We start from the raw sequence: 13,101 nt of genomic DNA on the forward strand, positions 1-13,101 counted from the left end.
CCACCACCATGATCACCATCATCATCACCATCATCATCACTATCATTATCATCACCATCACCACCATCACCACCATCATCACCATCATCATCACTATCATTATCATCACCATCACCACCACCATCATCATCATCACCACCACCACCACCATCATCACCACCATCATCACCATCATCACCACCATTATCATCATCTCCACCACCACCATCATCATCACCACGACCACGACCACCACCACCATCACCACCATCATCATCACCACCACCACGACCACCATCACCATCACCACCACCATCACCACCATCAGCATCCGCTGTAAATCAACGACATCAGCATGAAGCGCCCACCAATTCGACTGAAAACTCATTTCCTCCGAGCCGTTCACCCACGTGCTTCGTGTCCGCCAACACGGCACCTCTGATTCGGCACGCTTGGCTACGTACGGCGCGAAAGAAGTTCAAGGTGCAGCTATAGACGACGACACTCCACAAGGTGCAACTGCGTTGGTCTCGTGAAGGCCTGGGATGGCCAAGCGCCAGGCAGTTGCCGGCCACGACGCTTTGCTGGTGCAGAAAATTCTCGGTTCGTATCCGGCGGCCCGCCCCGGTTAATACTGCGAAGGATTGTGTCTGTCCGTGTGTGTGTGTGTGTGTGCGTGCGTCCGCGCGTGGTGCTGGCCACCCAACCAACCCCTCGTGTGCCCTGCCGGCCTTCGTAGGTGCTACTCGCTAACAGCACTTGCCCCTGTAGTCTGTTAAGGCTACACGGGGGATCTTTGTCTTTGTGTGCCCGTGTGGGGAGTTGGTAGGGTGGTGGTTTTAGTGTGCTGCGCTACGCTCACGGCCAACACCGGTGACGATTTTCTGAACCGGTCCTGGGCCTCCCCTAGGTCGACTCAGCCTCAAATGAGTACCTGGTGCGGTGTGTAGTAAACATCGCTACTGGGGAGACAAAGGCGGCCGGGCGTGGTGCTGGCCACCCACCCCCTCGTGTGTCACAGTCCAGGCCTGTATAGTTGCTACTCGCTAACAACACTTGTTCTAACAAGTTCGATTTAAAGCTTTCGTGACTGCAGGGATTCATCTTCTTGGTTCTTTCGGTAAAGTCACGTGCAAGGGAAATAATAAAATAATAAAATAACGTTTTATTATTTTATTATTTTATTAATAAAATAACAAACGTATGTTTTATTTTTGCTATTTTATTACTTCCCTTCTACGTGACTTTACCGAAAGAACCAAGAAGTTCGTGCACCTTCCCTGGTGTTGGCCACACGCTGGAATTGAACCCAGGCCGCCGGGTTCGTAGCGCAGCGCGCAAACCGCTGCGCCACCGCTCCACTGGGATCACACACACGGCATTCCCCTCCACCCCTGGCTGTGAGACTGCCGCAAGGCGACAGCTGCCACTGGGGGGGCCCCTAGGCGCCATTTAGGGCTTCGTGGAGCACAACGGGTGCCGTTCCTGAGTGACGGTGATCGCAGCGTCGTGAGGCGTGGAGTGACCAATGCCTGATGGTGGTGATGGTGATGGTGGTAATGGTGGTGGTGATGGTGATGATGGTGGTGATGGTGGTGATGATGGTGGTGATGGTGATGATGGTGGTGATGATGGTGATGATGATGGCGATGATGGTGATGATGATGGCGATGATGGTGGTGATGGTGGTGATGATGGTGATGATGGTGGTGATGATGGTGATGATGGTGATGATGGTGGTGATGATGGTGATGATGGTGATGATGATGGTGGTGATGGTGGTGATGATGGTGATGATGGTGGTGATGATGGTGATGATGGCGATGATGGTGATGATGGTGATGATGGTGGTGATGGTGGTGATGGCGATGATGGTGATGATGGTGGTGATGGCGATGATGGTGGTGATGATGGTGATGATGGTGATGGTGGTGATGGTGATGATGGTGGTGATGGTGGTGATGGTGGTGATGATGGTGATGATGATGATGGTGGTGGTAGCATCATCATCATCACCACCACCACCACTAACACCACTACCACCACCACTACCACCACCATTCTCACCAACCTGACCACCACCACCCCCAGCCTCACCACCACCACCACTACCACCACCACCACTACCACCACCACCACTACCACCACTACCACCACCACTACCACCACCACCACTACCACCACCACTACCACCACTACCACCACTACCACCACCACTACCACCACCACCACCACCACCACTACTACCACTACCACCACCACCACCACCACTACCACCACTACCACCACCACTACCACCACTACTACCACCACTACCACTACCACCACTACCACCACTACCACCACTACCACCACCACTACCACCACTACCATCACCACTACCACCACCACTACCACCACCACTACCACCACCACTACCACCACTACCACCACCACCACTACCACCACCACTACCACCACTACCACCACCACTACCACCACTACCACCACCACTACCACTACCACCACCACTACCACCACTACCACCACTACCACCACCACCACTACCACCACTACCACCACTACCACTACCACCACTACCACCACCACTACCACTACCACCACCACTACCACCACTACCACCACTACCAGCTCCGAGCAGACGGCGCCACTGACGTGGTCTGTGGGGTCACAGTGAGGGTGCAAGTTGTGGGGGGTTGTGGGGGTTGTGGGGGTTGTGGGAGTTGTGGGGGTTGTGGGAGTTGTGGGAGTTGTGGGGAGGGGGTGAGACAGAGCGCACACAGACAAAGGTCCCCCGGGTAGGCGACACGGGCTGCTGGGGGCAAGTTCTCTTCGCGATTCGCAACATATTCGCACCAAATACCACGTGGTCCAAATACCACGTGTCCCGTCCGCCTTTGTCTCCCCAGTGCTGACCTTCACTGCGTAGCACTGCGTGCCCGTGTGCTCAGTGCGGGAGTGTGCGTGTGTGAGTGTGTGTGTGTGAGTGTGTGTGTGAGTGTGCGTGTGTGAGTGTGTGTGTGTGCGTGTGTGTGTGTGTGAGTGTGCGTGCGTGAGTGTGTGCGTGAGTGTGTGTGTGTGCGTGTGTGTGTGTGAGTGTGTGTGTGCGTGTGTGTGTGTGAGTGTGTGCGTGTGTGTGTGCGTGTGTGTGTGTTAGGTGTGTGTGTGTGAGTGTGTGTGTGAGTGTGTGGGTGTGTGTGTGTGAGTGTTAGGTGTGTGTGTGTTAGGTGTGTGTGTGAGTGTTAGGTGTGTGTGTGTGTGCGTGTGTGTGTGCGTGTGTGTGTGTGTGCGTGTGTGTGTGTGTGTGTGCGTGTGTGTGTGTTAGGTGTGTGTGTGTGAGTGTGTGTGTAAGTGTGTGGGTGTGTGAGTGTGTGGGTGTGTGAGTGTGTGGGTGTGTGAGTGTGTGGGTGTGTGAGTGTGTGTGCGTGTGTGTGTTCGTATGTGCTGGATAGGGTGTACGTGTGTTGGTGGTGTGTGATGGAGTTTTGGTTAGGCTGTGTGTTGGTTAGGGTGTGTGTTGGTTAGGGTGTGTGATGGTGTGTTGGTTAGGGTGTGTGTTGGTTAGAGTGTGTGATGGTGTGTTGGTTAGGGTGTGTGTTGGTTAGGCTGTGTGTCCGGGGAGTGTGTGTGTGTCTGTGCGTGTCTCTCTGTGCGTGAGTCGCTGCTGCTGCTGCTGCCGCTACTTCTGATGGGAGTCATGTGTGCGTGTGTGTGTGTGAGAGAGCGTGTGAGTGAGTGAGTGTGGGGGGTGTAGGGGGGGTGTAGGGGGGGGTGTAGGGGGGGGTGTAGGGGCAGACAGGCTGACGCCAACCGCCTTCACCCCAGTGGCCGCTATTTCCTGTGTAAAACTTCGCCCAAAAAAGACAAGGACCACAGTGCAAGTGTGTGTGTGTACAAGTGTGTGTGTGTACACGTGTGTGTACAAGTGTGTGTGTGTGTACACGTGTGTGTACAAGTGTGTGTGTGTGTGTGTACACGTGTGTGTAAAAGTGTGTGTGTACACGTGTGTGTGTACACGTGTGTGTACAAGTGTGTGTGTGTGTACACGTGTGTGTGTGTGTGCAAGTGTGTGTACACGTGTGTGTACAAGTGTGTGTGTGTACACGTGTGTGTACACGTGTGTGTACAAGTGTGTGTGTGTACATGTGTGTGTGTACACGTGTGTGTGTGTGTACACGTGTGTGTACAAGTGTGTGTGTGTGTGTATACGTGTGTGTACAAGTGTGTGTGTGTGTACACGTGTGTGTGTGTACACGTGTGTGTACACGTGTGTGTGTGTGTACACGTGTGTGTACAAGTGTGTGTGTACACGTGTGTGTGTACACGTGTGTGTACACGTGTGTGTGTACACGTGTGTGTGTGTACACGTGTGTGTACAAGTGTGTGTGTGTGTACACGTGTGTGTGTGTGTACTACAAGTGTGTGTGTGTACTAGTGTGTGTGTGTGTACACGTGTGTGTGTACACGTGTGTGTGTACACGTGTGAGTGTGTGTACACGTGTGTGTGTGTACACGTGTGAGTGTGTACTACAAGTGTGTGTGTGTACACGTGTGTGTGTCCTGCGAGTGTGTGTACAAGTGTGTGTGTACTACAAGTGTACTAGGGGAGCGGTGGTGCAGCGGTTAGCGCTACGCTTTGCTACGAACCCGGCGACCCGAGTTCGATTCCCGCTCACGGCCAACACCGGTGACGATTTTCTTAACCGAGTCTCCCCTAGGTGTGTGATTGTGAGAGATGGTGAGTGTACGTGAGTGTGTGCGTCCATGTGTGAGTGTGTTTCGAATGGGTTTAGCGTGTGTGCCATGGTGTATGAGTATGCACTTGTGAGAGATGGTGATTGTGATTGATGGTGTGTATGTGTGAGTGTTTCAGATGGAGTGAGTGTGTGTCAGATGATGTGTGTGTGTGTGATTGTGAGTGATGGTGTATTTGTATGTGTGAGTGTGTGTGAGTGTTTCAGATGGAGTGAGTGTGTGTCAGATGATGTGTGATTTTGTGAGACGGTGTGTGTGTGTGAGTGATTGATGGTGTATTTGTATGTGTGAGTGTGTGTGAGTGTTTCAGATGTAGTGAGGTGTGTCAGATGATGTGTGTGTGTGTGATTGTGAGTAATGGTGTGTTTGTATGTGTGAGTGTCTGAGAGTGTTTCAGATGGAGTGTGTGTATCACATGGTGTGTGATAGTGTGAGACGGTGTGTGTGTGTGTGATTGTGTGTGACTGGGTTAGATTATGTAATTGTGAACGTTGAACTTCTTTCGCACCGTACGTATCCCACCGTGCTCATCAGAGGGGCAGGTGTGAGCAAAGTGGAAGCGAGTGGGGAGCGGTGGCGCAGCGGTGAGCGCTACGCTGCGCTACGAACCCGGCGACCCGAGTTCGATTCCTACTCACGACGATTATCTGAACCGGTCCTGGGCCTCCCCTAGGTCGACTCAGCCTCAAATGAGTACCTGGTACGGTGTTTAAACATCGCCACTGGGGAGACAAAGGCGGCCGGGCGTGATGCTGGCCACCCACCCCCTCGTGTGCCGTGCCGGCCTTCATAGGTGCTCGCTAACAGCACTTGCCCCAACAGTATGTTTAGGCTATACGGGGGATCTTTGTGTGATTGTGAGAGATGGTGTGTGAGATTGTGAGTGATGGTGTGGATGTATGTGTGAGTGTCTTGCAAAAACAACCCCTTCCGTCCTCGTGGTGCCAGACGGCAACGGTGTGGTGGGCAGTGCCGTGGGGGGTGGGAGGGCCAATTTAGATTTGCCATTCCCCTCATGGCGTTTGTAGCCACCAAAGCGGCCAAATGGGGGCTCTGGACGGGTGCGAGAAGCTGGTAACCCCTCCACCTTCAATTAGTTACCACAAAACCACGTCTAAAATATCTAATTAAGCTTGTGCCAGAGGCCCCGGGGGGACAGGCGTCTATGACATATCCTGGCCAAATCCTCCAGAAACAACAAAAAACCACTGCGGGTGGCCATGTGGAATGTTCGAATGTTCACTTCAGAGGAGAGGCTGCCACTCTTCTGTCGGGAGCTGGACCGGTACCGACTGGATCTTTGTGGCATTCAGGAGGTCCGGTGGACCGGCTCTGGCTCCTGCAATCATGAGGGGTGGGACAGTCCTCTACTCGGGGCAGAAGACTGCCAAACAACAGGGAGTGGCTCTTCTTCTGAACAAAAGAATGAAGGGGGCGTGGGAGCGTGGCGGTGAGGTGTGGAAAGGGGTAAGCTCCAGGATACTTTGGGCTCGCCTTTCCATCAACCGGAGGCGAGGAGTGGTGGTCATGGTTGCTTATGCCCCCACCGAAGACGAACATCCGTGGAGGGATGCAGGCAAGGCCGATGAGTCAGATGCCTTCTATGACCTCCTGTCACAGGTGCCGGCTAAAGTGGCCACTCGGGACAGAGTCATCTTGTTGGGCGACTTCAATGCCTGAGTTGGTCATGATTCCGGCACCTGGTCTGGAGTGATTGGAAGGCATGGGCCAGATCAGCTCAATAATAACGGTAGGAGGCTGCTAGATTGTTGTGCAGCCCATAGGCTTGTAATTACCAACACGCTCTTCCGGCATTGGCGCATCCACACAACATCATGGATGCATGCCGGGTCCAAGTGTAGAGGTGTAATTGTGTATGGGCACGGATGGCTAACAAACACAAGGGGCGTGGTTAGGGCCGTACACAGAGGAGGTGCTCACACCGACGTCCGCACCTGCATCCCCCCACGGGCCCCTCCCGGGGGCCGAGTGCTATAAAGTGGTGAGCCGGAGGGCTCGAGGTCGAGTATCAGCTTAAACCAGCGAAGAGCGAAGACCAGCTAGAATAGGCCCCGGAGCTCCCCTGGCTCGCTGTCCTTGTCAGGGCGACCAGGGCAAGCCGGTGGCGTGGCCCCGAGAGCCCAGACTGACGTTCTTATAAGAGCCGGTCTGGAGACTCAGGGTGCCGGGATCCCAGCTTGACCAGGGCTGGGATAGGTAGCCTCCCCTAGCTCCGTAGTGGAGGACTCGGGCGTAGGTTAGTGGGGTTAGATGTTGCGTCTCCCTGTTAGACGAGTGAAGGGGACGATACCCCTTCAAGAGTTGTGTGTACCCGTTACTGTGCACAAGTTGGTGTTAATAAATAAGTGTGCCTCCGACTCCGTCGTCAAAGCCTCCTGAATACTTACTACACAAGCAAGAACATCTGCTGGACTACATAGTGACGGACCAGCGGATGCGGGCCCATGTCCTTGACACCATTCTTCCACTCCGGTGGTGGGTGTACACCCAGGACCCTATTCAAACCTAAGGTGGCCTGGTCTCAGCTAGCTGATCATCGCTTGCAGCTGGGGTTGGCATCGTCCCCCACTCCTCCTGATGTCGAGGGGAAATGGGCGAGGTTCAGGACTGTGGCTCATGCAGCTGCAATGGCTGCTTTGGGTACGCGGTCCAGACCTCCCCAGAGACCCTGGCTGACAGAGGAGGTGTTCAGGCTGACTGAGAAAAAGCGACAGGCCCACTCTCATGGTCTACAGCATCCCCCGTCAGAGAATGAGGAGGCTTACCGCAGTCTTCGTTCGGAGGTTCGGAGAGCCGTGAGGCGCTGCAAGGATGCGTGGTGGTCGCGGGTTGCTGAGGAGATAGAGTCTGCCTCAGTGGCCCGCGATCACAAATCGATATTCATCAAAAAAGTAACCTGCAGCGCCACACCTATTAACATCATTTAAAGAAAGAACGGTGATCCAAGCTTCAAATCAAGATTCAAATCACGATTGATCCAATCTCCGACCCCCAGGAACAGGTTTGCAGATTTGCTGAGCTTTTCTGTGAGGTCCTGGGGGAGAGGAAATCTCTCAGCCAGGAAAACATCGTGGGACAAAGTGGGGATGACCCTGCTGAGGCTGCGGTGTCTCAAATATTGGAAGAAGTCACCCCCTGCGAGTGGCTGGCTGAGGTGCCATCTGTTGAGGAAGTACTGAAGGCGATCCGGAGTCTGAGACCAGGAAAGATACCAGGCAGAGATGATCTCTCAAGCGAAATGCTGAGGGAGGGTGGCGTTTGTGCACAGACTGCCCTACATTACATCATAACAAGTCTGGACCACTGGATGGGTTCCGCAGGATTGGAAGGATGCCCTGGTGGTCTCCCTCTTTAATAAAGGGAACCACACAGACTGTAACAACTACAGGGGCATCTCACTCCTCAGTGTGCCGGGAAAGGTCCTGGCAAGGATCATTCAACATCGCCTTGCTAGGCACGCTGAGGAGAGGCTTGCGGAGCCCCAATGTGGTTTCAGAAAAGGGCGGTCCTGCACAGATGCCATATTTTCAGTCAGTCTGCTACAGCAGAGGTGTAGGGAATTCAAAGAAAACCTACATCTCTGCCTTATTGACCTGGTGATGTGGTACAGGAGGACGTGGAGCTGAGTGGACTTGCCGATGACTGGTACCAGCGGTGTCAAGATCGAACTCTGTGGAGGAGGCTCGTGAAGGACGCTACTGGGAGTTGGAGGCAGTCGCCCTCCAACAACAACGGAGGGCGGAGGAGCGACGCTCACAACAACGAGCGGAGCGCCGGGTGGCTAAAGCACAGCAAGTTGGCACAGTCGGGGGCACAGGTGGTGCATCAGCCACTCATCTCAGTCAGTCGACCCGTGGCACCTGGGTCTGCCCCGTGACCTCCTGCCAGCGGCCGTACGACACTTCACGTGGCCTCAAGGTGCACAAAGCTTGGCACAAGCGTCGTGGTGACGTCATCTCCACTTAGTGGCGAATGGCGGTTGTCGTGTTTCAGATGGAGTGAGAGTGTGTGAGATTGTGAGTGATGGTGCGTGCGTATGCGAGTGTTTTAGATGGAGTGGGAGTGTGTGAGATTGTGAGTGTGTGAGATTGTGAGTGATGGTGTGTGCGTATGCGAGTGTTTTAGATGGAGTGGGAGTGTGTGAGATTGTGAGTGTGTGAGATTGTGAGTGATGGTGCGTGCGTATGCGAGTGTTTTAGATGGAGTGGGAGTGTGTGAGATTGTGAGTGTGTGAGATTGTGAGTGATGGTGTGTGCGTATGCGAGTGTTTTAGATGGAGTGGGAGTGTGTGAGATTGTGAGTGTGTGAGATTGTGAGTGATGGTGTGTGCGTGTGTGTGTTTTAGATGGAGTGCGAGTGTGTGAGATTGTGAGTGTGTGAGATTGTGAGTGATGGTATGTGCGTGTGTGCGGTCGTTGCCTGGCAACGCAGAAGGTCGCCAGGATCCCATCCAATCTCCCGGCGCGGCAGTCGTCAACCGCACATCACCCCCCCCCCCCGTGATATAAAAAGGGGGGGGGGGGCGTTGTTGGATGAGATCGTGTTAATATCAAAGCGTCTCGTTAACCCGCCACCAGCACCAACACCCACGGTGCCAGGCTAGGTGCACTTTGAGGCCATCGCGTGAAGTGTCGGAAGGCTCGCTGCTGGCAGGAGGAGGTCTCGGGACAGACCCAGCAGGTGCCGTGGGTTGGCTGACTGAGATGACCGGTAGATGCACCACCAGCCTTGTACCCCCTACTGTGCCAGGCTAGGTGCATGAGGAGGTCTTGGGACAGACCCAGCAGGTGCCATGGGTTGGCTGAGATGACCAGTAGATGCACCATCAGCTGTATACCCCCTACTGTGCCAGGCTAGGTGCAGGAGGTCTCTGGACAGACCCAGCAGGTGCCATGGGTTGACCGACTGAGATGACCGGTAGATGCACCACCAGCCTTGTACCCCCTACTGTGCCAGGCTAGGTGCATGAGGAGGTCTTGGGACAGACCCAGCAGGTGCCATGGGTTGGCTGAGATGACCGGTAGATGCACCACCAGCTGTATACCCCCTACTGTGCCAGGCTAGGTGCAGGAGGTCTCTGGACAGACCCAGCAGGTGCCATGGGTTGACCTACTGAGATGACCGGTAGATGCACCACCAGCCTTGTACCCCCAGGGTGCCAACTTGCTGCGTTTAATCCACCCGGCGCTCCGCTCGTTGTTGTGAGCGTCGCTCCTCCGCCCTCCGTTGTTGTTGGAGGGCGACTGCCTCCAACTGCCCAGTAGCGTCCTTCACGAGCCTCCTCCTCCACAGAGGCCGATCTTGACACCGCTGGTACCGCTCATCGGCAAGTCCACTCAGCTCCACATCCTCCCGTGTCGCATCAGCTCCATCTCTTCTCCAGCCCGTGCCGTGCCCGTTTAGCCCGGCCAACCACCACCAACCAACCACCACCACTCGACACAGCCAATGATGTCACGGTTCCGTCACGTAAACCAAACGTGGCAATTCGTGTCGGCTTCTGCACACCGGGTCGTGTTGGTGAACCCACAAAAGCCGTTTACGTTCTGACCACTCTGAAGTTTCACTGGTGATTACAACAGCTTCATCGGACGATTTGCCAGAACTGTTTATCATGAATACTAAGTGACCGCGGTTCATCTTCTTGGTTCCTTCGGTAAAGTCACGTAGAATGGAAATAATAAAAGAATATAATAAAACATAATAAAATAATATTATATAATATTATTTTATTATTTCCATTCTACGTGACTTTACCGAAAGAACTAAGAAGATGAATCCCTGCAGTCACGAAAGCTTTAAATCGAAATTTAGTGACCGCGGGGTGTCATGGGACCTTCTTTGCCAGTACCAAAATATACTAATAGGGTTTTCCCCTTTTTCCTAGCAACAAAACTGACACCTTTAGCAAGGAATCTTGTTTACATCAACCACAATACTTGCAGTCATCTGGTCGAACACCGTATGAGACTAGGCTCTAAAGAAAGCTGTCTCTGGTGTGGACCAATCAGTTTCAAGGACAATGCATAAAGTATCAGAGTATTGTTTTTTGTTTGCATTTGACTGCAAGTATTGTGGTTAATGTAGTAAACATGATTCCTTGCAAAAAGTGTCACTTTTGTTGCCAGAAAAAAGGGGAAAAACCCTATTAGTGACCGCGGTGATACATACTAATAGCGACCTCGATCATGAACACTAAGAGATCTTAATTATGAATACGAAGTGACCTCGATCATGAAGAGTAACCTCGATTAATTATTTCAATCATGAGTAACAATTGCTACCTTACTCTTAGTTCTTTCGGTAAAGTCACGTAGGTATTTTTAAATCCTTTATATTAAGTTCGCTTGCTTGCTTAGGACCGTGCAAATCTTTCGGTCGTTTTTTTAACCCACTTCCCGTGATCCAATCGAGCTGACATTTTGCACACAGACTCGTTGTGCGTGACTGCATTTTCGTGATTGGGTGATCCGCAATTGTTTAATGCTGCCAGACAATCATCTGACCCATAGGTGGCAGCCATCTCAAGCCAGAGGACGAGAGGACTCTAGCCGCCCCGATGCCACGCATATAAAGGATTCATAGTGAAAAACTTTGTTTTTACGGGTTAATTTTTTTATTAATTTTAATTTCAATTTTTACCTACACGGTGACTTTACCGAAAGAACTAAGAGTATGAATCCTTGCAGTCACGAAAGCTTCAATGCCTACCTTCCACTTTTAAAACCAATACGAACCTCGGTTATTATAAATGATAATACTAACCTCTAGTTTTTGAAAACTACTAGTAACCTCGATTATGAACGATGCTTGTCGCGAGAGCCTTCGAGTTGAACTGAAACGAGTGGTGGGTCACGCCAACTCTCTCTCAGCAGTCGTGGAAGAGTAGGCCAAAGCAGCAGATTCGGCCCCTTGGTTCGGGGTCGAGTCGTTAGGGGCAGTGGCAGGCCACGGCGCCCTGGACGAACGGGGAAGTCACCCCGCGGGACCATTGGAAGGGTTCATGGATAATCGATTTAGTCTCGTCTACACCGTCACAATCATCAGCATCATTATCATCATCAGCATCACTGTCACTACCGTCAGAATCATCATCATCAGCAGCAGCATCATCATCACCACTGTCACCACCGTTATTATCATCATCAGCATCATCACCACTGTCACTACCGTCAGAATCATCATCATCAGCAGCAGCAGCATCATCACCACTGTCACCACCGTTATTATCATCATCAGCAGCAGCACCACTGTCACTACCGTCAGAATCATCATCATCATCAGCATCATCACCACTGTCACTACCGTCAGAATCATCATCATCATCAGCATCATCATCATCACCACTGTCACCACCGTCAGAATCATCATCATCAGCAGCAGCAGCATCATCATCACCACTGTCACCACCGTCAGAATCATCAGCATCACCACCCTCGCCACCGTCATCATCATCGCCATCATTATCGTCACTATCATCACAATCATCATCATCGCCATCATTATCATCGCCATCATTATCATCACCATCGTCACAATCATCATCATCACCATCATTATCGCCATCATCGCAATCATCATCACCGCCACAGTAAACAGGGAGACAAGGCTCCGTCGGGCATTTGCCTGCTTCCACCTGGCGGCCAAAGTTGACAGTGCGGAGTGAAACACCCACAGAGCACCACCACCACCAACATCACCACCACCACCACCATAACCACCACCATCACCAACATCACCACCACCATCACCACCACCATCACCACCATCACCACCACCACCACCATCACAACCACCATCACCATCACCACCATCACCACCAACATCACCACCATAACCACCACCATCACCACCAACATCACCACCACCATCACAACCACCATCACCATCACCACCATCACCATCACCACCATCACAACCACCATCACCACCACCATCATCACCACCACCATCACCACCACCACCATCACCACCACCATCACCACCACCACCACCATCATCACCACCACCATCACCACCACCATCACCAACATTACCACCACCATCACCACCACCACCATCACCACCACCACCATCAACACCATCACCACCATCACCACCACCATCACCATCACCACCTCGCCACGCCGCCCTGCACACACTCACGCACACACACACACTCACGCACACACACACTCACGCACACACTCACGCACACACACACTCACACACTCACGCACACACACGTGCACACTCACGCACACACACACACACGTGCACACTCACGCACACACACACACACGTGCACACTCACGCACACACACACTCACGCACACACTCACGCACACACACACTCACACACTCACG

Source organism: Lampetra fluviatilis, chromosome 63 (genome assembly GCF_964198595.1).
Source record: "Lampetra fluviatilis chromosome 63, kcLamFluv1.1, whole genome shotgun sequence".
In the NCBI taxonomy this organism is placed as follows: Eukaryota; Metazoa; Chordata; class Hyperoartia; order Petromyzontiformes; family Petromyzontidae; genus Lampetra; species Lampetra fluviatilis.